This window comes from Dermochelys coriacea, chromosome 9 (genome assembly GCF_009764565.3).
Source record: "Dermochelys coriacea isolate rDerCor1 chromosome 9, rDerCor1.pri.v4, whole genome shotgun sequence".
Classification (NCBI taxonomy): domain Eukaryota; kingdom Metazoa; phylum Chordata; order Testudines; family Dermochelyidae; genus Dermochelys; species Dermochelys coriacea.
Window position 1 is genome coordinate 69,338,171 of NC_050076.1, and position 27,852 is coordinate 69,366,022.

The 27,852-nt window shown below is 40.8% G+C and overlaps 1 long non-coding RNA gene across 2 annotated transcripts; it reads left to right on the plus strand.

Moving 5' to 3' along the window:
• On the plus strand, nucleotides 1-27,852 carry LOC122455869. Of its 2 annotated transcripts, none has more exons than XR_006274372.1 (4): nucleotides 1-61; nucleotides 17,652-17,761; nucleotides 20,749-20,836; nucleotides 27,438-27,852. It is a non-coding gene; the product is annotated as an uncharacterized LOC122455869 (long non-coding RNA). The 2 variants fall into 2 exon arrangements; XR_006274371.1 differs by having other exon boundaries at nucleotides 23-61; nucleotides 17,582-17,761.

Genomic DNA, 27,852 nt, shown 5'->3' on the forward strand with positions numbered 1-27,852 from the left:
AAGCAAGTAATTGTGAGTGGGAGGTGTATTAACACTTCCACTTCCTCCAAAGGTATTGCTAGTAAGCATACTTGGCTTTATTTATTTGATAGAAGCTACTTGAATAAAAACACGTAGGATCACAACAATGGAAACTGTTAATGTAAATGATTCTAGCTCTAATGGATATACAACAAAAGTCTTGTATGACATTATTATAAAAATTATGTCATTGCAGTGACTCTTGCCTGCTTGAGATGTTGATTTCTCTCTAGTATAATAGAACATCCCCATGACATGAGTTTGTGTTGCTGTATTTTTGCTACATATTTTAGATGTGTTACTTATTTTTGATCAAGCGGTGTGTTATCCTATTCCCATCTACACTGTATTTGTCTAGACAAGTTTATACTCTGGAGATTATCCAGAATGAAGTATATTTATGAATTTGATCTTTTATATCCAGGTAGTATCTGAAGAGTTATTGAAACCTCTTTTAATTGACCAGGCAAAAGACTGACAAAAACAGGTTGCTGAGTAGATGTGGTCTTCTAATGTGCATTGAGTAGGATTGTAGTGTGTGTGTGTGTCTGGACACTTGTTGAGTCAGTCTCTTATGCCGGAAGCAGCCTTACAGGTTCCTTTGTACTAAATTGATGAAATTTTTCAAATTTTCATTTTCTTGATTCATATTGTTTTAATATGCAGAGTACTCAGTGTCATGCAAAACAGGATCTTTCTATGACTAAAGTATGTGACAAAGTTCCTCCTCTGCCTTGGTGGGTCCTGTGCTTTTTGGCAGATTTGCTCACTTCAGAGGTTCACGGCAGCCCTCAGTTTGGCCTCTTCTGCTAGAGGCTCAAGCCTGCCATTCACTCAGCTAACCTCATCACTGGCCAGCCTGGGGGAAATGGAGAACGGTCTCTGTTGTTCCACCTAGTGGTTGGGGACAGGCCAGATCCCTTTCCAAATTAGACCTTCCCTTCTGGTGTTGCTCACAGACCAGGTCAACCCCTCCTGTATCCAATCAGGAGTTAGGAGGGAAGGGGACCCACCCTCTACACCAGGTTCCAGCCCAGGGCCCTGTGGATAGCAGCTGTCTACATCTCCTGTATCAGCTGTGTGACAGTTACAACTATAACTCCATGGGCTACTTCCCCACGGCCTCCCCCCAGCACCTTCTTTATCTTCACTGCAGGATCTTCCTCTTGAAGCCTGATCACGCTTGTACTCCTCAGTCCTCCAGCATCACGCCTTCTTACTCCCTGCATCTTGCACACCCTCCACTAACTGATGGGAGGTCCTTTTTAAACCAGGTGTCCTGATTAGTCTGCCTGCCATAACTGATTCTAGTATCTGTGGCACCTTAGAGATTAACAAATTTATTTGAGCATAAGCTTTCGTGAGCTACAGCTCACTTCATCAAATGCATCCGATGAAGTGAGCTGTAGCTCACAAAAGCTAATGCTCAAATAAATTTGTTAGTCTCTAAGATGCCACAAGTACTCCTTTTCTTTTTTGCGAATACAGACTAATACGGCTGCTACTCTGAAACCTGATTCTAGTATGTTCTTAATTGGCTTCAGGTGTCTTAATTAGCTTGCCTGTCTTAATCGGTTCTAGGAGGTTCCTGATTGCTCTAGTGGAGCCCCTGCTCTGGTCACTCAGGAAACAGAAAAGTATTCATCCAGTAGCCGGTATAATTGCCTTCTAGCAGACTCCTGTACCCCACTGATCTGGGTCTGTCACAAGTAGTTGTAACAATATTTAAAATATGTGTAAGGTACCATATCTCAGTTGATGGTATGATCATCTATGACTAACCTATTACAATTTGTTAGCACAGAACTGACCTTTTTCTTGTAAGCAAAGGGCACATTTTACAGCTTTCTGAACATGTCTTATCTACTTAGAAGGTTTTATAGAAAAGTAAGATGTAGTGACATTTAGTTTTATTCTAGTTCACTGCCATTAACCACCTCCTGCTGACTTTAGATAGTTGTGCTTAGTGCTTTATCAAAAGAGAGCATATTAAGCTTATTCAGGGCTTGAAGGTGAGGTATGTTAGCATATGACAAATTGTTATATGAGTGCAATATTTAAATGAAGTTGTTTCATGATACAGTGCACATGTGCCTGGCTATACATGTGTAGACAATCATGTAATTACAAAACACAGCCTTGTGAGAGAACTGCTAATCTACTGTCAATACTGAAACACTGTTCCTTTAAATACAGAATGACTTCCTATGAGCAGTAATCACTAACTAGCTTAACATCCGTGTGCTTAGATGTACAGGAGTCACACAATATAACTTGCATGCTAAAGTTCTTCCAAACATTCCTGTTTCATTTGGCATGCAATTCCATTTCCACTTATGCGATGCCATGCCATTTAGTATGCTCAGTGCTTTGCACCCTGTGGATCAATTCAGCTATAAAGTTAACAAAGTATGGAAGCTTTCTGTGAGCATATATTCAACCATGCGTTTGCTTTTCTTTTTTTCTGCAGTATGTTTAATGGATTTGGACATAAAAATCTAAGGCATTTCACAGGCTGTTTGGTATGTATGGGAAAGCACAGTTCAAAATGAGGTTTTCATTTCAGTTAATTTAATGTTTGGTGTCAGATTTACTGAAAGCTGGATAGTTATATTATGTGAGCAACAAAGGAATCATATCATCCCTCCTCCACCCCTATGGTTAGTCTTCCTTGAATTTGTTCATTAAACTGATACATGGTTTCCACAGGGAACATTAGAAATGCTCCAGACTAAGAAAAAATAAAGTCAGAATTGCATAGAAAAGTATCTGAAGCAGACTGGAAGCCACCTCCCTCTTGTTAATTATTGCTTTGGGTGGTTTTTTAAGTTATATTACAGCATCCAATATGCGAGAATGTTGATGGATTTTGAAATCAGAGCATTGAATAGGAGGTCAATCCAAACTTGCATTGACTGCCAAATGTGCTTTGCCTACTTACTTATTGGAACCATACTACTGAATGGCAGAATAAGGTTATTTTGGATTTTATGCTTAGCCAGGCACAGGACTCTTGCTAAGCAACTAATATGCAGTGTGGCCATTTATAGAGATGAGAAACAGCCTGAGGAGGAGTCTCATTTCCTTGAGTATCTTTCCTGTCTCTTCAAACTTTGCAGACTAAAGATGACAAAGTTAAAATAACATTACACTTATATTTACATTCAACTAATTAAAATGGCCTCTATTTCCTTTGCCATAGGATGTTGTTCTGAAGGCAGAATCCTCTAACCAAGAAAAATTGTTTCTGGTTATTATTTATTAGTCACAAACAGTTTTATCCTGGTATTATCTTTCTAGAAAGGCAGATCACAACAAATGTCTGTACTCAACATGTTTTCTCTTATGCATCATGAGACTTTCAAAATGATACTCAGTTATTTGATTACAGCATAAATTCCAGTTCCGAATTGTAAAGACAAGCCTGTAAGACAGGAGGATAATTGCTAAACAGCTAATCAGAACTCCAGAGATATAAAAGCTCAGAATCTGTATGCCAACATCTTAGTTTCCTCCTCCCCGCCCCCTGCAAGCAAATATGTTTTGGTGCTTTGTGAGGAAAATAAGTATAGCACCACTAAGTGGACAAAGTTTTATTATTCTCTAAAGTTGTTAAACTGAAGGCAATTGGACAGATTTACAGGGAATTGTGGATATAATCACAAGGAATCTTGTGCATGTTTTTCAGAACAAGTTCTGCACCATTGTGACTTAATCAGAACAACAGTCTTGTGATACCTTCCACAAACATGTCCATAAAGGCAGTAATAACTTAATTACAACAACAGTCTTTATAGGACCCAGGGAAAACAGTTCCTACTTTACTAGAATTGAACATACGCCAGCCCTGGGGGAGAAGAAGGGGGAGGAATGACTTTATAAGTATTTCTGAAGTTAAACCTAACTTTAGCTGAGAAATTTCCTTGATCCTGCACATATGACTAAGGATGAACTATGTCAACATTGGTATAGTGTTCTGAATAATCACACTTGAATGCAAGAGAGTAATGTGATCTTGTTGTTTCCTATTTCATGCCCATATACTGGGATTGATTGAGGTGGAAATGCTTGTTTCAAAGTGCACCAAACCCAAAGGTATGCCTAAATCACAAATGAAGGTGTGATTGTAGCACGGATAGAAATACCTGTGCTAGCTTTAATCTAATTAGCAGTGGTAACAAGAGTAGTAAAGACTTCATGGCACAGACTTGAACACAGGCTAGCAACCTGAGAATGTACCCAGGCAGCCTTGCACTGGGTCAACTAGCCTGTGTTGAAACCATGCTGTCAAGTCTCCTACTATTGTTACCCAGGGTAGCTAGACTAAAACTAGCCTTGGTATATCTACCCACAGAACAATCACACCTTCATTTGCAGTGCTGATGTACGCTAAAATGAATTTATATAGGTGATCTGCCTAATGATGCAAGTTCTGTTTTCTGCAGGTCAGAGCTCATACGTGGTATATGTAAACTTATCCAGATGATTACTGTGAGGCCAATTTAATGGTTGAAGCACAAACACAATCTAGTCAAGCAATGAATCCTTAATGAGTTTTATTTACTGTCTCTGAGAAAGGAGCTGAGAGCTTATACTACAATGATAACAACGAGGAGTCCTTGTGGCACCTGAAAGAAATTTATTTGGGAATAAGATTTCTTGGGCTAAAACCCACTTCATCAGATGCATGGAGTGGAAAATACAGTAGGCAGGTATAAATACACAGCACATGAAAAGATGGAAGTTGCCTTACCGAGTGGGGGGGTCAGTGCTAATGAGCTTGGCTGTAGACAATGGATTGTGTGATGTGGACTGGAGGCATGTAGGTAAGTATAGCAGTCAGTACGTCCAGGCTGAGGTTGATGGTGGGGTGGAAATTGTTGAAATCCTGGTGGAATTCCTCAAGAGCTTCCTTCCCATGGGTCCAGATGATGAAGACTTTGTGACTTTGTCCTCACCCACAACTATTTCAGATTTGGGGACAATCTATACCTTCAAGTCATTGGGACTGCTATGGGTATCCACATTGCCCCACAGCATGCCAACATTTTTATGGCTGACTTAGAACAACGCTTCTTCAGCTCTCATCCCCTAATGTCCCTACTCTACTTGCGCTACATTGATGACATCTTCATCATCTGGACCCATGGGAAGGAGGCCCTTGAGAAATTCCACCAGGATTTCAAAAATTTCCAACCCACCATCAACCTCAGCCTGGACCAGTCCACATAAGAGATCCACTTCCTGGACACTACAGTGAAAATAAGCAATGGTCACATAAACACCACCCTATACCGGAAACCTACTGACCGCAATACTTATCTACATGCCTCCAATTTTCATCCAGACCACATCACACAATCCATTGTCTACAGCCAAGCTCTAAGATACAACCGCATTTGCTCCAATCCCTCAGACAGAGACAAATATCTCTAATACAGACTAGGATCTCTATCAAGCATTTTTAAAACTACAGTACCCACCTGGTGAAGTGAAGAAACAGCTTGACAGAAGGGTACCCAGAAGTCACCTACTACAAAACAGGACCAACAAAGAAAGTAACAGAACGCCACTAGCCATCACCTACACCCCCCAACTAAAACCTCTCCAGCGCATCATCAAGGATCTATAACCTATCCTGAAAAACGATCCCTCACTCTCACAGACCTTGGGAGACAGACCAATCCTCGCTTACAGACAGGCCCCCAACCGGAAGCAAATATTCATCAGCAACTACACACCACAAAACAAAAACACTAACCCAGGAACCAATCCCTGCAACAAAACCTGTTGCCAACTCTGTCTGCATATCTATTCAAGGGACACCATCATAGGACCTAACCACATCAGCCTCACCATCAGGGTCTCATTCAGCTGCAAATCTACCAATGTGATATACGCCATCATGTGCCAGCAGTGCCCCTCTGCCATGTACATTGGCCAAACCAGACAGACTCTATGCAAAAGAATAAATGGACACAAATCAGATATCAAGAAATATAACATTCAAAAACCAGTTTTTGTGAGAACACTTTCATCTCCCTGGACACTCAATAACAGACTTTAAAGTGACATTTTTTCAAAAAAAAAAAAAACCCTTCAAAAACAGACTCCAATGAGAAACTGCAGAATTGGAATTAATTTGCAAACTAGACACCATCAAATTAGGCCCAAATAAAGACTGGGAGTGGATGAGTCACTACAAAAACTAATTTCCATCTGCTGATACTCCATCTTCTGAAATGGGACGCCTTGATTGCATTGGCCTCATTAGCACTACAAAAGTTATTTTTCCCTCCTTTGTATTCACCCCTTCTTGTCAACTGTTAAGAATAGGCCACTTCCACCTTAATTGAATTGGCTCGTTAGCACTGACCCCCCTCCCACTTGGTAAGGCAACTTCCATCTTTTCATGTGCTGTGTATTTATACCTGCCTACTGTATTTTCTACTCTGCATCTGATGAAGTGGGTTTTAGCCCATGAAAGCTTATTCCCAAATAAATTTCTTAGGCCTGGTCTATACTGGGGGCGGGATTGATACGCAACTTCAGCTATGAGAATAGCTTAGCTGAAATCGATATATCTTAGATCGACTTAGAATCACTGACTTCACATCCTTGTGGCGCGGGATCGATGGCTGCCACTCCCCCGTCAACTCCACTTTCGCTTCTCACCCTGGTGGAGTTCCGGAGTTGACAGCAGAGCGATCGGGGATAGATTTATCGCGTCTACACTAGACTACACTAAACGCGATAAATCGATTCCCAATAGATCGATCACTACCCACCGATCTGGCGGGTAGTGTAGACGTGGCCTTAGTCTCTAAGTTGCCCGAAGGATTCCTCTTTGGTTTTGCTGATGCAGACTAACACAGCTACCACTCTGAAACTACAATGATACTTTACTTGTTGTTTGCTGCTATTTGATTGGGGCAAAGGCAGTATCTAGTCTTGAATTGTCCATGAGATTTTTACTTTCTGCAGAGGCTCAGTAAATATCAGATTATAGTAAGCATCACCTTGACAAAGGACAGCAGTAATTCTACAGAACACAGTGAGATCTGGCAGCTAATGTGTGAGGTTAAATCTTTAATACATTACGGAAAGATTACGTATTGAAGATCTGTGACTTAATTTAATAGGGAACTGGATAATTTTATTACCATTATTAATAACTTTTACATATAATACTAAGAGGGGTCAGGAGGGATTTATTTTCTGACTACATACAGAACTGCATAACTCACTAGATATATTAAGGGCTTATTTGCCTTTTTTCTGAAGGATTAGATACTAGCCACTGGCAGAGACTGGATAACAAGTTAAATGGACTAATGATCCAGTTTGGTAATTTCTGTACTCTTTATGTCAGTATCTGAGAGCTTTTTGATGTGTGAAGATGTACCTCTTCTGTTGTCATGTATTCAGTTCAGAGCTAGATGGCTCAGCAAATCAGTAATGGGATATGCAGCCTTTTGTTGTCTGGTCAGAAGCTCAAATCCATCCTATGATGATGAGCATTAAAACTCATTGCCATCCAAAGGCTCTTTGCGATCTATATTGCACCAGTCGCAGTTCTATTTCATAAAATATTAAGGGTGCACATTAAAACGTGATGGCTCAAGCTTGGTTGCTAATCATAGCAACTATGATTCTCAGAGGTGATGGCCCCATATGGATCAGTGTTATTAATTTAAAGTACTTGGCTATCAACAGCAAGATGGGCTCATAGAAATTGCTTTCGCAACAAATTAAACCCTGATATTCCTGCATGTATACAGGGCTGGTCTTCATATTATTATTCTACTATTAAGCGTCTACTAATCAGTCACCTAATCAGTCACAATGCCTCAGAAATAGTCCTGCCTGTCAATATCATGTGACAAAAATGTCAGGGGCTTCAGCTCCTCGCTGTTTGAGAAGTTTTCAAAAACCAGATGTGAATTAATCCTGTCTCTAATACTTGAATTAATATTGCCTCTTAACAACCTGTTGCAACAAATCAATTTATACCACTCCTCCACCTCATTAGCACACCACTTTGAAGGACCACTTCCGCTACTGCGGATTGCCCTATTCCTTTGGTGAACACGAGGAATTCTTTATACACATATACCACAGTCTTGGAGTGTGTGTGTCTGTGGGTGTGGGTGTCCTGTTTTAAATGTGGCCTTTATCTTTCTCTTCTCCTAGGGCTGGTGAGGGGAAAGCAGCTGAGGATGAGTTGCGTTAATCTGCGTTTACATTAGTGTGAATGACATCGTACTGGTGCCAGGATGTCACAGTCTTGGTCAAGAGTGGCTTTTCTGGGGGAGGTGTCAGCTGCATCCCCTGTAAATGGAATTACTCTTTTCTGGTTTTAACCAGTAAGGAGGAGCATAGATTTATGTTAGAAGTGGTGGCTTGAATGTTTTTTCAGGGCTTCAAGAGCTTTGTTCATGTGGAGGGGATTAGTTCCATCAGCGGTGATTAATGCCATCTCACATGCAGATCTTACCCCTGAAGTGTTCTTTTAAGCAGCTGGTGCATGAATTACATGTTGTATAAATGCAGTCTGAGTTGATTAGCTCACTCCCAATGCAGAATTGTATTTGTAACTTTAGCGTCCTCATGGCCAAGATGGAGTCTGCTTTGCAGGCAGCTCTGCCCAAGAGACAGCGCACGCAGGAATGCAGCAGGAAAAAATCCTTCTACCCCAGGGGCACCTGTTCCAAACCCCCCAGAGTGAACACACACCCTCACAGGAAAAGTACAATGGATATAACAAAGGAAGATATTTATTTACAGAGGGATGAAAGGTGAAAAAACAACTTGGGGAAATGTAGGGGGAGCCGTAGAACAGGATTGCATTCAAACCAAGGCCCCACAGGCCCAGTGGTAGCACAGTCTGAAACTGAGCAATGTGTCTGCACACAGAGTTCAGAAGTTCTGAGCAAAGTTCCAGTCCAGTGATGCGTTGGGTGCTCCTGGTCATCTTCGGCGCCAGTGAACTTTCCCCAATAACCCCTCCGGTGCCCTCTTCTGCTGCTCTCTGCAAAGCCACACACAGAGCGACCACCTCCCCACTTAACTAACTAGCACTCTCCCTCCTTATTCCCAATGCAGAGTCACAAGCTCCAGTACTCATAGCCCCATGCAGCTCTGGGCAGCAGTGATACTGGGTTCAGCTCTGGCCTGTCCTTCTCGGGCAATTGCTCCCTGGCACAGTGCTCCTCCTGGCTCCTGTTCTGGAGTGTCGCCGATCAGCCATCCTGTCCTTCCCAGGCTTCAGGCATGTTCTCTCCCCTTCACTTTGTCCAGGGCCTCTCTGCTGCCCTTCTCTCCCCAGGCTCCAGAGCCACCCCCAAGTTTCCCTCCTTTCTCTCACTGCTCCTCCTCTCAAATAGGAAAAAGATTTAAAGGGGCCATGCTCTCTAAACCCCAAGGGGTTACATATGGTTTTGCAGCCATGATTTGCTGTGGTAGCAAAGTCCTGCAAATAATCTTTTGTGCCATTTGTGGATGACTCTGCCTGACTATTAATCTTCTGCTGATCATCTTTTAGCTCTGTTTGTTAATGAAGCTTAGTGATCTTACACATTGATGATGGCAGACTTGGATTTATTCTAATATGATGCATTGATTCTTGATACATTTAAACAACCTTTGTAAAATTCACTTATTTAAACTTTGTGAATGCCACTTCCTCACTTGGGCTTACACAATCTGAAAAGTCTTCAGATGAATGGGAAACATTGTATAGCCTAACTAAAATAACTAAGCCAATGTGTGCAGTGTATTGTTTTTTCCAGATTCTCTCACCAAGTCATCAGTCCATTGAGAATTTCAGGAAAGCCAAATAACTGTCACAGAGGTTTGTTTGATGGCCCATGATAACATCTATCTGTCACTCTTGAGTAGGCTGGATTTAAACTGGTCACTTAGTGGTGAAAAACTTTGTATTTCCAGGAAGAGGTAAAGAAATTTAGTGCATGATCCAGCACCCATTGAAGTCAATGGGATTTGGCCCTTAAGACTTGTCTACCCTGGGGATTTTGCATTGGCTGCACTGATGATAACCTCTAGTGTTGCTTACTGGTGCTTGCTATAGCTTGCAATTGCAGTAAGCCACACTTGTACAAATGACTGGTGTATCATGTCTAGAGTGGGGGCCGGAATGTACTGGAACAATTACACTGACCACAGTATAGACAAGCCTGTGGTAAACATCATATTAAGGGATGGGGGAGAATTTTTTTATAAAATATGCATGTTTTAATGATAAATAGGAGAAAGAAAAATTCTAAGTCTGGATAAAACATACGCTTAGTAACTTTATATTTACATATATGTACACCCACATTAGTCTATGTACATATATGTGTGTATATACTTAACCAAAGATAAATAACAAGGACATATCTTTTTTAAAAAAATGACTTTTCATTGAAATTGCTTAGATGACGTTGGCATTGTATTTACATCTCTGAAAAATTGGAGTGTTATGCACTCCTAGACACTTGTTTTTATACTTTATGGCCTCATTTCAAATCAACAGCACTTTTATTCAGTGCTTGCATGACACTGAAATAATTGAAGGATTAGTTTAGATGAAAGATTAGCCTACCAAGGACCACCGTGCACTGCTTGTGTGCTAGCAGTAAAATTGACAAATTGTTAAAAAACACAGCAGAAAGCACCACTGTCTATATTTTACTAGCTAAGCTAGCATTGCCTTTATTGCTCCAATTAATATCTAACATATAAACAGGAAAGAAACTTTAGCCTAATTCCTCAACTTGAATATTTGTTATTTCTAATTTGAGGCATCATGATAATTTCAGGCACTCCAAGCATCTTCTGCTCCTCATAGAAGGGAAGTAGTGTGTAGCATTTTCCCCCATATAATGTACTCTCCTAAGCATCCAAAGATAGGCTGATAACAAAGGGTTTAAGTAGGAATAACAGAATGCAATTGAGACAGGAGAATATTAGGGAAAAAAAGTGAGATCAGCCATATTAGGCATGGAATATTTTTCTCAAGAGGTGATAGAAGCCACATCTGTTGCTACATTTAACAGTAAAGTGGACAAAATGAAATGAGCATTCTGCATTACACATTCATGCATGGGCTTTGATATAGACGAATAGGTTTTTTTCAGCTCCGATGTTTGATTTTTGACTGCATATTAGCGCTCATCCCTTTGTTCTGTGTTCACCATGTACACCCCTTGATTCTAAGCTAGCCTTTACATTTTCCATCTTGCAGTCGTTTCACTTGCCATTTTGTGCTGTAAGCACTGCTACCTGTGTCCGAGAATGCGTGACATCGAGGTTACCAGTGTTATCTTTTCCTTTTCTAAAAAAAATATCCAGTGTGCTCTGGATGTGTCTCTTGTACTTGAACTGGCAGAGGCCAGATTTTTAAGATAAAAATATACTATAAAACAAAGTGTGTATATATATGTAAAAGGTTGACTACCATACAAATGAGCATTTTGCAGAAGAATATATACCTTTATTATGAATGTCATTCACTGTCTACAATGACTTCTTTGTCTAAATAAGGCACTTGCCAACCTGACTCATGCTGTTGAAAAGGCTTTATAATTATACTTAAAACCACTGATTCTTTGAAACTTGTAATCTATTAGAATGGAATTTGTGGAGGTAACCAATATTCAGCGTGAAATTTTTGTAATGCAGGACAGTAATTTTGAAAGTTATTGTGATCACAATTGCTATTTTGTGTCAAACAGTTTCAAATTTAATCTATTTTATAGTTTTTATTATTGTTTTCAGTAAAAGAACAAATTCTAGGCTTTGACTCTTGTTCCAATGCCCCTGGAATCAGTGAAAAGGATCCAATTGACTTCAGCAGATGTTGGATCTGGCTCCTCCATTCTAGGGAGCATTTTATTTTAATTGCTTGATGACAGAGACATAGCCCGACTCCTACCTTCCCTCTACCCTCCTTTCCATGCAATGACATTTGTGGAATTAAAATTAAAATGGCCAGTAGTTGAATTCCTGCTCTGCATCAGAAAAGGTCAGAATGTTTTGTTTTGGCATTCTCTATTCTAAACATTTCTTGTTTTCAAAATGGGATTATTCGGCTTGTTCTCATTTTTTTAAAAAAAATCTTTTCATTCTGATTCAGGACAAAGCAAAATTCCAGATTTTTTCATGAGATGAAAATTCCACATTTCAGCCTCTCTATATGAATGTAGCATATTTGGGCAGTGGTCCTCAGCAAAAATTTCATTCTGTTCTCCCCTCTCCTTCATTTTGCATGCAGTTATTATATTGCTTAAAATGCCCAGTAGTTGGTTTGGGGATTGGAAACCAGATTTCAATTCAATTCCATGTGACCACATCTAATCTGGTTTCTTTTTTATTATTACTTTATTTTATCATGTGAATGTTCTATATTGCATCTGGTTAGCTCATTGAATGTTGGAAGCCAGAAGTCAGGATTTCTTGATGCAGCCAGCAAAGGCAAGAAGCATTAATAATGATGTGAAATCTGCAGACAGGTTGGTGCCAATGTGTTAATTAACTGAGTTGGTGGACATTTTTAATATCGCTTCTTCTTTGAACCATTGTAGTGCCTACCTTAATCCAAAAAAAAAACAAAAACAAAAAACAAAAAAAACAACAACCCCACCTCGCAGAATGATTGTTCAATCTTTCACACCTTATGAATTACATTGTATTTTCCCCAATACTGTCTACACAGTGGTAACTTCCTTTTTGAGGTAAATAAACACCACCCTAGCAGATCTCTCTCTCTCTCTCTCTCTCTCTCTCACACACTCACACACACGCACACACACACACACACACGCACACACAATCAGGGCAAGTTAAAAATCAGTGCCTTTATGGAGGTTCATCAGCACCATAGCACTGGAACAGGCAATGCAAGTATGGCAGTACGGTACACTGTACCAGCAAGATATTTATAGCCAGTACAGTGTACCAGAAAGACACGGGAGGAGCCGCTGGCACCACGCTGGCAGCTCCTCGGGTGCAGCTGTATCATCCCCAGCCCCTCCACAGAGCTGCGTCTCCTCCACCTGTACCGAGCAGCAAGAGCGGGAGCAGAACGCCGGCAGCTCCTGCAGCCCTTGTACCACCCTCAGCCCTGCCCTGGGGCGGGGCTGCCGCTATACAGACAGAGGGCGGGGAGACAGCTGCGTGGAAGGACGGGGGGCAGGGCTGGGGGTGGTAGAGCTGTGCCGCAGGAGCGCCTTTCCCCGCTGCGGTCTCGAACTCTCTGACACAGCAGGAGGAGAACAGAGCCCCACCCCCAGGTAACCTGGGAATAGATCATGGGGAGAGTGTGGTGGCCTTAGGCTGGGGGCGGAGAGGAGTCACATGGAGGGTCACGTGAGGAGATCTGGTGCCCCCCCCCTTAGCTGGTGCCCCCCCCCATCGGAGAGAAATGGATTTTACTTGCACCAGTGACTGGTACTTAGCTAAATTCCTAACTCCCCCTTCTTATGTTAAGCATAGGCTGCAGAGGGAAAGGACTGATGAGGGCATACAAAATTAGGAATATAATGAAGCAGAAGGAAGACGCTCACACTAATGAAATGATTAGAACATTAAACGCTGCAGTTTAGGGATAAAGCCCACAGAGCTGAACATAGGTGGCAATGCCTCCAACATAATGTTGAGAATGACCTTAAGAAAACCTGTGTTCTATATTTCAAATGATCAAATTCAGTTTATTTAAACTGAAATCTAAAGTTGCTGGCAAACCAGGTATTTCTGCATATCTAGTCAGACAGGCCAAAGGAATGAACTGGTTTATCGATCATTTTTTGGTCTCATCAGAAGAATATTACAATTAGGGCTGACTGAAAAACAAGAATTCAGTTTCATGGGGAAAAAAATGATGTTTTGGTATTGGCTTCTGTTCCAGTGTGGAACAAAACTAAGCCAATGGGTAGGGCCCTCCCATGGGACAAAAGAGAGCCACCTTCAAGTCCTGGCTCTGAATCAGATGGAGTAGAAACTTGAACCTGAGTCTTCCACATACCAGGTAAATTCCTTAAGCACTGGGAGTGGAGTGGGTAGGTTAGTCAGTCCAAAAACTCCATCCTGAGAAACCTTCCCTTCAAAACCAATATATTTACCTGAAATGTTTCAGATTTGAGAAACTGGTATTTTCCAGTGAAAAAAATGTTAAGTCAAAAAATTCCTAACCAATTCTAACAATAATAATCAGAACTCATTGTCCCAAAAGTGTTGAGGTATTGTTAAAAGGTACTGAAAGATAAAGTAAACTTTGTGCAGAAGTTCCTCAGTAGAGATAAATGAATTTGTTGGAAAAAGCCATCCTTGAAGAGTGCATCTATTCCTAAAAGACTGTGAGTGAGGTTATTTTATTTTTAACCCAGATAGAAGCCAAAAATCTCTTGTGACAGCTTGCTTCATATCACAATCACAGCATCTGCTTTTTTTTTTTAAAACTATGCTTCTTAGTGTATTGGGTCTTTCAGTTCTTAAGTCAACTAATTCTGATTTCAGACATGCAGTGTAATTAAAATTGTGTTCTTAAAATAGCCAGGAAAGTCTAGCCTTAATGCTATAGATATACAATTCTACACATTTTTCTGAATATTGTTACTGTAGAAAGCTTTAGGAGTTAGTCAGACTGATGTTGATTTCAAAAACAGAATGTGCCCTTTAAAACAAATCAAGGGCTTGTTTGAACTCTTAAATATTTTTTGAGTTATTACTGTGAGAAAAGAGGTCAGATTAACTGAAAATGACTCCACTGTAGTTCTGAAAGCTTGGTTAGTTTCCTCTTTCACTGCTGACCTGCTTTTAAAATAGCGATATCTAAAGAAATATAAGGAAACTCAGATATATGGTTTATTCCTGTTGTTGAGGAATGAACTGACCTTTGGACGACAAATGGTGTGTTGATGTGTGTGAACTTGCAACATTTCCAATATTTGAAGGGAAAAAAAGTAGGTTTAAACCAGTGACTATATTTTCTTTAAATTAATGCCTACTGTGAATGGGTTTAAGGCTCTGATTAATGTCTGGGCTGTACTTAAACATTTAAATTAAACTACTTATTGTAATTAAACACTCATCTCTGTCTCTCTCCCACTCATGCTATAAATGAACTGTAAGATTTATGATAAAATTTTCATTAGTCTACAGAGCTTTACAGAGCTAAAGAAAGAATCTGCATTACTGTAAACTGAACAGTTAATCTCAGCTGCTGTAATGGGTCATAAACATGAATTTAAATAGAGTCTTTAAAGGATCCAAGAGTGTTTTATAAACTGAGGGCCAGGTTGTGCCAGGTGTTACAATGTGACAAGGTGACTCCATTGCCCCTTCCACCACTCTCCTGTGCAAAGGCTGAGAGCCACTATATGTACCATTCTTTCCTGAGCATATGGAATTCTCTCTGCTACCATCCCTGTACGAGAAGCTCGTGCCTTTAGTCTTTCATAAATTCACAGAGCATTTATATTCTATATTGTCTTCACAAAGAAATAGGTTAAGGATTACTTCATCTAAATGCACACTTAGGTAATGGACAACAGGATAGTCATTCAGAGACTGAGTCCATGGTGATAGTTCTCTGTACAGTGAAACAACCTAGCAAATTTAGCCATTTTTACTTAAATTTATTGCCCATTCTCGTGAGGTGTGTTTTCCACTACAGAAAACAATCTTCAGTTTTTACTCAGAGAGCCTAGAAAACAAATGTTTTGCTGCATCAGAAACCTATGGTCATTTCATTAATTATAATGTGGTAGTCACAAAGGTTCCCTGGTCTGGAGTGGTGAGGATCAGCCTGTCATTACTTCCTGGTGCCATATATTGTTGAGCAGTAAAGCTTTACACATTAAATGTAGTTTGTGTGAGGGGAAAAGCTTTTCCCAAGCCTGCTTTGGTATTGATGAGTATGGATGGGATTCAGTAACAATTATTTGTTTATTTTGATCCATAGAAAATATATAATATCAAAGTTAGCATTTCTTTCTTCTTAGAACTCTTTTTCAGCTACTCAGACCTATGTCTATGAAGAAGAGAAAGGGATTACATTTTCTTGAATATATTCAATCTAAGTCTATATTTTAAAATATTGAATAGTGAAATAGCACTCTAAAGTACAAATCATTCACCAGGACACATGCCTATATATCAGATGTACCATCAGAATGAATTGTGATTCTGACATTAACAACCTCTTGAAAGACAGAATGATAAAATGTTTCTCAGATTTCAGTAGAACTTTGCAAAAGTTAGGTATTGTAATGGCAGGTTAACCCTTTACATATGCAATCAAAATGCACTTCCGTTTCTTTAAGAAAATATTTGACTGTTGGCTTCTGCCTAACCACTGAAACTAATGGTAACACTTTTCTAAACAGAGAAAAGCCTGATGGTCCTAGGAATACATTGTGAGAGTACATCTACTCAGAAATAGGTGCTGACTTTCATTTTTCTGGGTGGGTGCTCCACTCCCACTCTGCCTTGAGGCCCCGCCCCACACCCACTCCATCCCTTCCCCCAGGACTCCACTCTGTTGCTGGCACAGCAGGGTTCGTTGCCTGGTGTGCGTCGCCCAATAATCATAACGGGGTGGAGAAGTAGAAAAGTTTATTTGAAGCTTCAAGCGGTACAGGGAGACAACAATCTCAAATCCTGCACACCAGAGCAAATAGTTACACATACTTTTATACATTCTTTCTTCAACATACTTATCCAATAGCAAGCTGCCCTGATTACCATATAGCCAATTCGGTATACCAGCTAGTTCCCTTTTTCCTCATGCCATTTATTTAACCATATATGGAGTTGTTTTTGTTCGGTATTGTTTGACATATCTGACCTATCTGGCCTAATCTAGTTTCAGCCAGTTTGCGCTTGCAACAAACTGTTGTAAAATCCTCAGTGTGGCTGCTGCGAGTGCCTCCGGGCGGAGGGGCCTGAGGTCACCTGGGCCTAGAGCGAGGAGGCTTCATCGACACTCGTGGTCTTCCATCCTCTTGAGTTACCTAGTGGCCATGCCCAGTGTCCCCAACAACTCTCACTCCACTTCTTTGTGCCTCTGCTCCGCCCCCTTCCCAGAGCATACCTCACCTTTGCTCCGGCTCTTTCCATCCCTCTCCGCCTCTTCCGGCCTGTCCCATTCCCTGAGCACCTCCAGCCCACTGAGGAACAGCTGATCGGCTGGGCCCACCCAACAGCTGATCGGTGGGTGGGTGCTGAGCACCCACTATTATTTTTCCATGGGTGCTCCAGCCCCGGAGCACCCATGGAGTTGGTGCTTATGAATAGCAGGACTGTGTATCACGCAGCCTTCAAGCAAATGTGAGAGAAGTCCTAAAATGCAGCCTATACAACTCCTACAACAATTGCAGGATGCTTATAAAGCTAATCAAGATGAACTAATTGTGGTTGGCAGTTTCAGCTAGTAAGCATCATTTCTACACCCCGCCCTCCTCATATTCACCAGTCAAGGAAGAAAGAGTATATGTGAGAACATATGGTTCTAGTTTATTTTATTAAAGTTGTTAACTCCCGTATACTTTTGATGCAGGCATGTAACCTTCTAGGAAGTTTCCTGCATGCCCCACAGTTTCACAGCAGTTGGATGTATCTGTTTATAGAGTATCTGTGCAGTGACACCTGCTCATATTTTGTCCTCGAAAGTAATTTCAGATGACTGCTTCCAAAAACCAAAGCATCAAGTATCCTGGCATTGAGGAGTGCATATCAAGTAAGACAGGAGGCAGCATGTGGGGGAAGTAAGTATCTTTGTCCCATTGCAAAAGGAATGGTCCTGATGAAAGGGAATAGATTCCAGAGAGAATTGATAGAGATCAAGATGTCAGTTATGACAGATTGATAGTCCATTTCTTTGAGCAAAGATTGAAAGGGTTTTTTTTTTAATCTCTATTTAACATAAGGTTGGCTGTAGCTTTGAGTGTATGGGCCAATAGTCCTCCAAGTCTGAATTAAAACCTATGCTAAAGATGGGCAATTTGTGATAAAACCGGCAATTAGCTTTCTCTACTTAATTGTTGTAACTGGCAATTTCAGAGAATGGAATATCACCTTTTTTATATTGACAGAATTATGTGATAGTCTTCCTAATATAGGTAAGAGAAGCTTAAAAAAATCACCATCTTTAAATGCAAGGGAGGGCTAGGGACTAGAAAGAATAAATGTTAAGGAAATGTTAAACTGGAGAAGAAGAAACATTTTGAGAAACATGTTTTATTCCCCAGCCAAAGCATATTTGTTACAAATTTGAGACCCTAGGACTTGATATAGAAAGTGTTCAATTCAGATCAAAGACTTACAGATACCTGTTATGTTTAAAGTGCCTTTTTATAGTAAGAGGAATGGACTCTCTACTGAATGGTAGGTCAGGATAAGTTTGGATGCTGAGACTCTAGAAAACAGTACTACTACAGAAAAAGCGATGAGAGAAGTGAATCTGCATTCATGAGTGTTAATATTTTGCTTGTTGATATTTTGTTACCAGACAAAGGGGAAAAAATACAGCTCCTAGCAAAGAGCTGCAGCAGATTTACATTTTAGTAAACATGCTAGGTTGTTCAGATGCTTGTATAGAGTCTAACTCTGTGGCTTCTGGACAACTCAGATTAAGCTTGAAAATCAATCAGAACAGTGCGAGTCATCAAAAGAGTAACTCAATGTAATTGTTACACAGGGCCCAGACTTTGCTGTTTAGTCAGGATTACAGTAACTACTTAATATTACAAGTGAGCTTTGTACTGTGACCTGAAACCCTTTTAAGATCAGGTACTGGCAGTGTTTCAGAGTAAAGGGCACAGGGGAAGACCCTGTATTGATGATGCCCTGCCACTGCAATCTAGGATCTGACATCAAAAGTGACCCTATCAAATCTTGCCACCATGGCAAGATAAAGGGGACAGACAGTTGCTCTAGCAGCTGGATTCCTTATTTCAGCTTTCAATATACTATGAAACATCAGGAACCCTCAACACCTATTGATGCAGTCTGAGTTGTGGAGCTTGGACGTTTGAAGATCATAATTTAAACCTGAAATCCTGCTCAGAAGTCAATTGATAAAGCAAAGCGAGCAGCAAGGGTGTTTACATGTTCAGTGACTCAGCCTCTCTGCCATAAACAGATGTTTGTGTTGTGCACTCTCCTAGGGAAATTGTTCTGCTGCCATGTTTTCTGACACTAAATATTTTTAGCAAGCTGCATCATGTCTGTCAGCATAAGGGATTGTAGAAAGGTAGAGCTCTATTTCTTTGATTTGGATAATCGAGGGAAAATAGTGCCCCCATTGTGGTGTTTGGATTGTCATAATTAATCAGCTACGTGTGGAGAAACGCTTTGTGGAAGAAAAGAAGAGAGCTACCATGTAAATACATAGATTTTTCTTCAACTATCAAGTGCATTACACCAAGTTTCAATGGAATAATACAAATGAATCATGTTTCTGGTTTTTGTGAGAATAATTTTCACGTCAAATTTGTCATTATTTGATGGATAGAAACCAGGAATAGAAAAGGTCTAAAATAGTGTTTCCCAAACTTGGGGCGCCGCTTGTTCAGGGAAAGCCCTTAGCAGGCCGGGCCGGTTTGTTTACCTGCCGCGTCTGCAGGTTCAGCCGATCACAACTCCCACTGCCTGCGGTTCGCTGCTGCAGGCCAATGGGGGCTGTGAGAAGTGGCGTGGGCCAAGGGATGTACTGGCCGTCACTTCCTGCAGTCCCCATTGGCCTGGAACACTGGTCTAAGAGAATCAAATTTTCAAAGGGACTGGAATTTATCTTACAAAGCAGCAGTCACAAAATTTTCAAATACTTTCCCCCATTTGACCCACAGAAAGTCTGTATACATATATGATGAGGTGTCCATCCCACACCAGGTCTGAAATAGTAAATTAAGCCAATTGACCTATAGGTTGCACCTGGAGGGAAACCAGGAGTGCTAAGGCCTAATCTGCTGATGAAGTCTAACTGTGGGAGGAGCTGGGCCAGCTTTATAAAGCCAGGAAGCTGGGAACAGACTGTAGGGAAGCAATGCCTTCCTTGGGAGGAGGGCATTGTGTAGTTGACACACCCCAGGGAGGGTGAGCCAGAAGATCAGGAAAGGCTCAGGGAAAAGGTAGTAAGGTCCAAAAGGAAGCAGGCCTTAGCTGCTGACTAGAGGGTCTCTGATCTGGAACCCAGAGTAGAGGATTGGCCTGGATTCCCCTACCAGCCACTGGGGAAGTGGCATCATAGGGGCAGCAAATGGGTGGGCTGCCTAAGACTGCTATTAAGGAAAGACTGACCCCTCAGAAGGAGGAAATACGCTGAGTGACCTGGCGAGAGGGCCAAGTCACAAAGAGGAATCAGGAACTCCTAGAGTGAAAGAGTGGCTGTGCACTGAGAGAGAATGAGATAGAGTGCAACTGCCACAAGGAGCATTGGCCTGGCAGATCTAATCCCCAAAATTGCCAGGATGTAGTGCCACCCCACAGTGAGTAGAGTGCCTTATCACCACATATGGTAGGTTTTTTTACTTATGACAAACCATACGTATGTCAGAACAGAATAGTTGCATGTCTAACGTATTAGCATGCACAATTGGTATTCTGTGGGTAAAAATATTCATGATTAAATGTCACTGCAAAGGCGTTGCAAAGAAATTGTTGACACAATTTTAAAGATGACTTTTGAAGATTTGGTCTTCTTAAATAACCAAGACTTTTGTCCAGGACACTGATTGATTATAACGTGCTGAGGTGGAAAAAGAACCCAGGAACCAAACTCCCAGTCCTTTCTAACTCCTAGACAACACCACCAGTGGGTAAAATCAAGTTGAATAATTTATTTGGTAGTGCTTCTGTTGCATTTATAAATAGGGTTTTTTAAATCCCTTGTTACAGAACTCTTAAATACCTGTTCTGTGTTTAATTTATGGATGAGTCATTTTTGGAGGCTAGAATCCTTAATGGATGGATCTACTTTTTATTGGTATAGAGGGTTAACTTAATTTATGCAGGTAGGGATCTGTCCTTTACCCTGAGATGGGCGTAAACTAATAAGTACCTTTCATTCTGGGACTGAAGCTACAGCTTCTCATTTTATACTTCCTAAATCTGTACAGAAAATCAGGTTGACATTGGTTATGTACCATGTATGTACTGAATGAATCATGCACTACCATTTTAAGAAGTAATGAAAGGCAATTTACACAGATTATTCTGTCCTATATAGGTTCTTATGCCACCCTCATGTAATGTAAATGAGGGCACTTTTCAGTAGTGTGGTAGGTGACCTGCCTCTGATGGTTTAACTACACAGTTGGGTAATGTGCTCTTTGGGGGTGTGATTTCTAAAGTGCAACAACTTGCTGTGCATTAATTGGTCCATATAGCTGCTGCTGGTGTACTTTAACATAGTGATGTTAGAAACAGTACTATGTTAAAGTGCAGTAGATGTGCACCAGCAGGATCTGTACAGAGCATTTAATTTGCAACATGTTGTGTGCTTTAGAAATCACACCCCCATTGTGCACATTAATCCATCGTATAGACAAGCTACAGTACTGATTGATGAACTTTTCAATTGAATGTAGTACTAGAAATACTATGCACAATAAGTCTACCTTGTATATAAGGAAGAATAAGCCAAGCCTTTCTAATAAAAAGTTATGTCCTGCAGTAGGATCACACACAATACCACTATTTCCAAAGGCAGCTCATCTGATCAAGTCAGATACTATTCATTATAGTAAGTTCAGCTGTTGAAAATGCATACTGCTTTCATTTTCAATGTGGCTTTTATTTTCCTGTTGAAATCTAAGTTTATTTAACATAAATGTAGCTTATATTTTCCAGGAAACCTTTGCCCTTTGTGTATGGAGCTGTCTTATTGTGCTTTTTAGGTTGTTGAGAATGTTTTCTAGATTGCACTTTGATAGGGATATGAGAATTTGAGCAGGTTATGTCCGCAGATAATGTTGCAGTCTCCTTGTATATATTTATGGGGGAGAAATCATTCTGAAGGTAAAATACAAATACAAAACTGACTATGGAGGTTATTGATGGCTGGAGTTGTACATACAGCATTGTAGGTATAAATGCTCTTCTATCACAAGGAAGAAAACATTGTCAGAGTATTACCTGCATGTACTGTTTTTTAATTCAGGGCCTGATGGTTTAACTCTTAGTCTGTACTTAAAAATGCTACAGTGGCACAGCTAGAGCACTTCAGTGTAGACACTACAGCGATGAAAGAGGTTCTTCTGTCAACAAAGGTAATCCACCTCCCTGAGAGGTAGTACTAGGTTGACAAAAGAATTCTTCCATCAACCTAGCTACCATCTACACTGGGGATGGAGCGGGGGTAGTTTGTTTTACTAGCGTCTCTCAGGGGTGTGGATTTTTCACAATCCAGAGACTAGCTTTGCCAATGTAACTTTTCAGTGTAGACCAGCCCTTACTCATAATAAGTATCACCTACTCATAGGAGGAGTGCCATTACTCTAATTATTATACATCATGAGTAAGAGTTGAGGTCCAATCCTGGAAGCACTTACCACTGGGTGTAAAGCTAACACTAGTAGCTGTGCTGATGGCAAAGGCACTTTCATGGTAGATTATTAGTTGTCTCTTAGGTTAGACATTATGGCCTGGTCTACACTAGAAAATTAAGTCAGCTTAACTATGACCTTGTTTACACAACAAATTTTTGTCAGCAAATGTTATGCCGGTTTAATTAAAACTGCGGTTGCATGTCCACACTACCTCCTTGAGTCATCAGAGTGCATTCACACTAACAGCTCTTGTATTGACAGAGAAAGCAGTGCACTGTGGTAGCTATCCCACTATGCAACTAGCCTCAGGGTGCTTTGGGAAGGGTTTGCAATGCCTCATAGGGCAGCTACAGCATCACATGATGCAGGTTTCTCAATCCCATCATTCCAGGGGCATCCTAGTAGATTGTCAGCTGCTTTTTCAACTGAAGTGTGTGGTGGGAGGTAGAGGAGAGGAGAGTGGTTTGTCTGGGATGAGGGAGATAGCAGGCTGACTGACCTATCCTGAAGCAGGGGGAGGTGGACACCCCTGCAAGTCAGCCCCTGCTCTTTCCCGAAGCAGCCCACTGTGCTTGCTTGCCTGTGGTTCTGTGATTCCCTCCGAGTTCTCCCACAACCTCCTCAGCTGCTGGGGGCCACATCCTGTGCAGCTCTGAGAGCTCTCCATGCTAAGGAATGCCAAGACAGCATAGCAGTCCCTCCACATCACCAGTCTGCCTGCTGCTGTGTTCCTAGTGCAGGGCAGAACAGGAGCATTCCACGTTAATGATTTTCTCTTTGTTCCCAACATGGAGCAGCATGCTCTGCTGTCAGATACTTCCTGGAGCTTTGAAAGGGGAGGGGGCGCATGTTTGCACAGCAGCAGAGATCAAATCAGTGAGCAGAGTGGTCATGGCAGGCATTGTGGGATACTGGTGAAAGCCAGTTATGTTGACAAAAACAGACAGTGGTGTCTACACTGATGCTTTGTTGCTTTAACTTTGCCAAAAAAGCTTATGCCTCTCCTTGAGGTGGGTTTATTTTGCTGGCAAAACACCAGAATTTTGCGGCCAAAAGTTGTGTACACACCTCCACTCCTGTCAGCAAAAGTCAGCTTTTGTCAACAAAATGTGTAGTGTAGACAAGGCCTCTTATTCTGGAAGTGAAAAATCCACACTACTGAGCAGAAGTTAAGCCACTCTAACCCCCAGTGTAGACAGCACTGGGTTGATGGAAGAATTTTTGTGTCAACCTAGTTGCTGCCTCTCAAGAAGGTGAACTGTCTACACCGATGGAAGAACCCCTCCTATCAATGTAGGTAATGTCTACACTGAGGTGCTACAGAGGTGCAGCTGTGTTGGTGTAGCATTTCAAGTGTAGACAAGCACTATAGGATCAGGCTAAGGCTTCTTCATTGATTATCCACTTTACTATTTGAGGGAGAGAATTTTTCTATTATAACTTCTATTGTATTTACTTTACCCCACCTTGATACTGCATTGTTAGAGCATCTTACCTTTGTAGATGCAATAGTAGTGTCAAAAGCTTTGTTTCCATCTTGTTCTGTTTCTTTTGAAAATCTTCATATCCGTTTTTCTAAAAAATGAATACAAATCATGAACTTTTGAAACCATGATATAAGCCAACAAACTTCAAGTGTGAGATAATTTCAGGTGCCTAAGAAAGGGAGGTGGGAGATTGGGAATGGGTACAATCAGGGTCCAGTCATGCTTAATGGAATTTTTTTAAGTAGTTCTATTGAAAAGAAACATAAACATAAAATCTTAAGAGTGAAAAATTAGGAATCAACAAGTACGGTAATTAATACACATCATCACATCTCACTCCACATTGATTTCCAAGAAAAAGCCTAGTTTTGTTAGCAACATCTGCAAGCACAGACTCCATTAATCATCTCTAACCACACTATATTTTAAATGTACATGATCTTTTTAAGAAAAGGTGAATTGATCAAAACTGGTTAAATACGAGTTTGTCAATCTGATCTCCTAGAACTGTTATTGAGTGGTGTTGCAGTGTGGTGTACTAAATTTAATTGTTGGTGTTTTACTTTATAATTTTAGTCCCGTGTTAGGCCTATTATCTCCACTTTATTTTAATGCTTTGTTTTACGCGTTGACGTTTTTCCCCCTTGCTGCATGTTCTGATCTTGTTCATTTTTTCCATGTTCCCATGATTCTGACCTCTTGCTCCTTTTAACTTTCCTAGCTAATTGTCTTCCATTTATTTTCACTGTACATCTAACCTTGTTTGAGGACTGCCTTTTTGACATCTTACAGGAAGTCTTTGCTTTGATCTATGTATTCTCTGACTTGTGTGAAATTGAATGTAAAGAATTAGTTAAGTGCTTCACATCCACAGTAAATGTCTCCTTCATTTGAACTGGAACTTACTTTACAAATCCAGAGCTAATATGTCCTGGTTTCTGCACCCTTTAGAACAGGGGTCGGCAACCTATGGCAACCTACGGCAACCTATCTGCTGGGGATGGCAGACAGCAGCGTGCCATTAAAAATCCGGCCTGGACCGGCCTGCTCTTATCCGCCCCCGCTCTCTCCTTGCAGGGCAGGCAAGCTTCCCCCTCTCCCTGCCTCGTCCCCCCTTCTTCTCTCCCTCCCTGCAGCCTATCAGCTGGCGGCTCTTGCTACGGAGGGGGAGAAGGACAAGTGGAGCTGCAGCATGCTCCTGCTCTCTGCTCTGGGGACCTTGGGGAAGGGGATGGAATCAGCGTATCCCCTCCAGCCCCCTGTGAGCCGCTCAGGGCAGGGGGCTTGGAGCACCCCCACGACCTCAGCCCTCTGCCTTGACTCCTGCACACACACACACACACACACCCCACCATCCCCCAGCTAATGTACCTGTTTCTCATTACTTTCTTATAGACATCTGGCCTTGTCCCATCACACCTTAGACAGTATGTCTATACAGTGGCAAAAAAAAACAACCCTGTGACAGTGACTCTCAGAGTCCGGGTCAACTGATTCATGCTTGCCCTGTGGGCTAAAAATAAGAGTGTAAATGTTGGGACCCCGGGCTCTAAAATCTGAACAAGGGAGAATGTCTCAGAGCCCAAACATGTACAGTGCTATTTTTATCCCCAAAGCATGAGCTTTTGGGGGGTTGTTTTTCTTCCATTTGATCTTCAGAAATTATGGTCTTCTCTGATATCCCCTTCTCTCTGTGCTCTGGTACCCCGAAGAGCTGATCTATATTTCCTTCCAATACAGAGATGGTCAGTTTGGTTCCTGGTAATGCCGTCAGGGGAATTTGAAGCTAATTAATGGATATCTTTGTGAGGGAAAAGTCTTCCACAAATTATGAGCTCTGTTATTAGCACACTTCAGTCAGTGTTCCACTGTTCTGATTTTGAGAACCAAAGCTGTGCTTGCACACTACTCTATCCACTCCATTGTTGTCATCCACAAACTTGGTGTCGAAGTCCCTCATTACCAAGCAGATGTCATGCTTAGTAATATTGTCTGTCAGAGTTTGTAGGAAATTGTAGAGTTGATCTTTGATCCTTCATCATAACATTCCCTGACAAACGGTGTACAATTGTCACGTTCATGTATCATCATGTTCTAAAACTTGGTGAGAGCAATTGGCCATTAACTGGCTCCTAGTCTGAGTGACTCTCCTGCTTTAGAAGTCATAATAAATGTTACTCTCTCTGAGTGGCAACCATATTGCCTCCCCAACTGTAGCAGAGCTTTGTTTTGTTTTTTAAAGTATTTTAAAATCTATATATGTGCACAGTATATATCCACATGTGTTTGTGTTTATATTTATATATAGTTATTTAGAGGTTCAAAGCAATAATACAATGAATACTATTACGATTTTAAGAATGACTTTGTACTTACTGATTTCCAAAATTAAAATGTCTGGGGTTTTTTTGGTATGTTTTTTAAATAACTTTTCTTTAGAGAATAGTGCAGTGTTTTTACCTGTCATGTTCGAGACATACAAGTTATGCTCCTTTGTTCCCTCTGAAAAGAAAACTGGGCTTCTCCTATTTAAAATTCTTAAGACAAATCAGCCTTCCAAATTGCCTTAATTGATTTTTTTTATACACTGCCCAATCAATGTTTCTAATCAGTTACTGTCTTATCTACTTGTTACAGTAGTTTGTAAAGGAAGACAAAGAAAATCGTGTTTAAAGTGCTCAAGGCTTTATATGTTCTTTTATGTGTCATAGACATCTCTACTTAATTTGTACAATCAGGAGCAACCTAAAACAATTTTTAAAATCCAAAACCTAGTGCTCAGTTCAGTGTTTTTCACCCTCTCTAACTAGTTTTGAGTTTTGATAGAGTTTCCAATCCCAGACATCTTATGACATAACCTGAACAATATAGTTAGTCAACAATCAATGTAGCATGTATTTGAAGAGCAACTTGCATATCATTGATCTGATTTATTTTTAATTAGTTGAATGCTTCCAGATGATAGCGGTAACAATCTATGAAACCACAAATGCTAATGATCAAGTTAATTAATTAATAGAGAGCGATGGATGAGTAGGAAACAAGGTTGACAAAAGCTTGTTTTTCCACCCTCATTTGGGTTTGGGGAGGAGAAACTTTATGAAAAGAGAAGTGCTGGAGTACCTTAAAAGGTAATGAAATTCAAAATGTGTGTTATAGGAACTGGTCAGTATTGAACTATTGTAGCGTGGAAAGAGCCCAATTGTGGAGAATATTCTCATGCAGAAGCATTGAGACTTTCTCCTTCAGATTGCTTGTGTCCATGACTCCTGCTATCTCTTTGTAGTTTGTCTGGCCTATCACTTAACTAACCCGAGTATCTGCCTTTTCTGACCATCCCCATTTTGCTATTTATATTCTGTGCCCACTAGTGTTCAAGACCACACATTGCTGCCTCCATCATCCCAGTGAAGTGATTCAAACGCCTTTTAGAACTGGACATACTTTGTTTTCAATTGACAAGGGCATTTTTGACAACACCAGGAAGAAATTCCAGCATCAAAAATCCAATTTGGGTAACCCGTCTGGCAGTGCAGAGTATTAACAAGTCCACTTCACTTGACTTTTAAGTTCTGCCCTACATCTGTTTAAATAAACTGTGTCTGGATCAAGAAGCATTTTGGAAGAATAGACACACAAATAATTTCTATGGGGAAATGATTACAGAGAAGTTAGCATTGCTGACATTCAAAGGGATTGTTTTGAGGTCAGTCTGCTTGAAGAGGTTGAGAGCCTTTTCTCTACTCCAAGAAATTCATGGAGGGCAAGAGTCTCTTCAGTAAAAGAGGTGATTG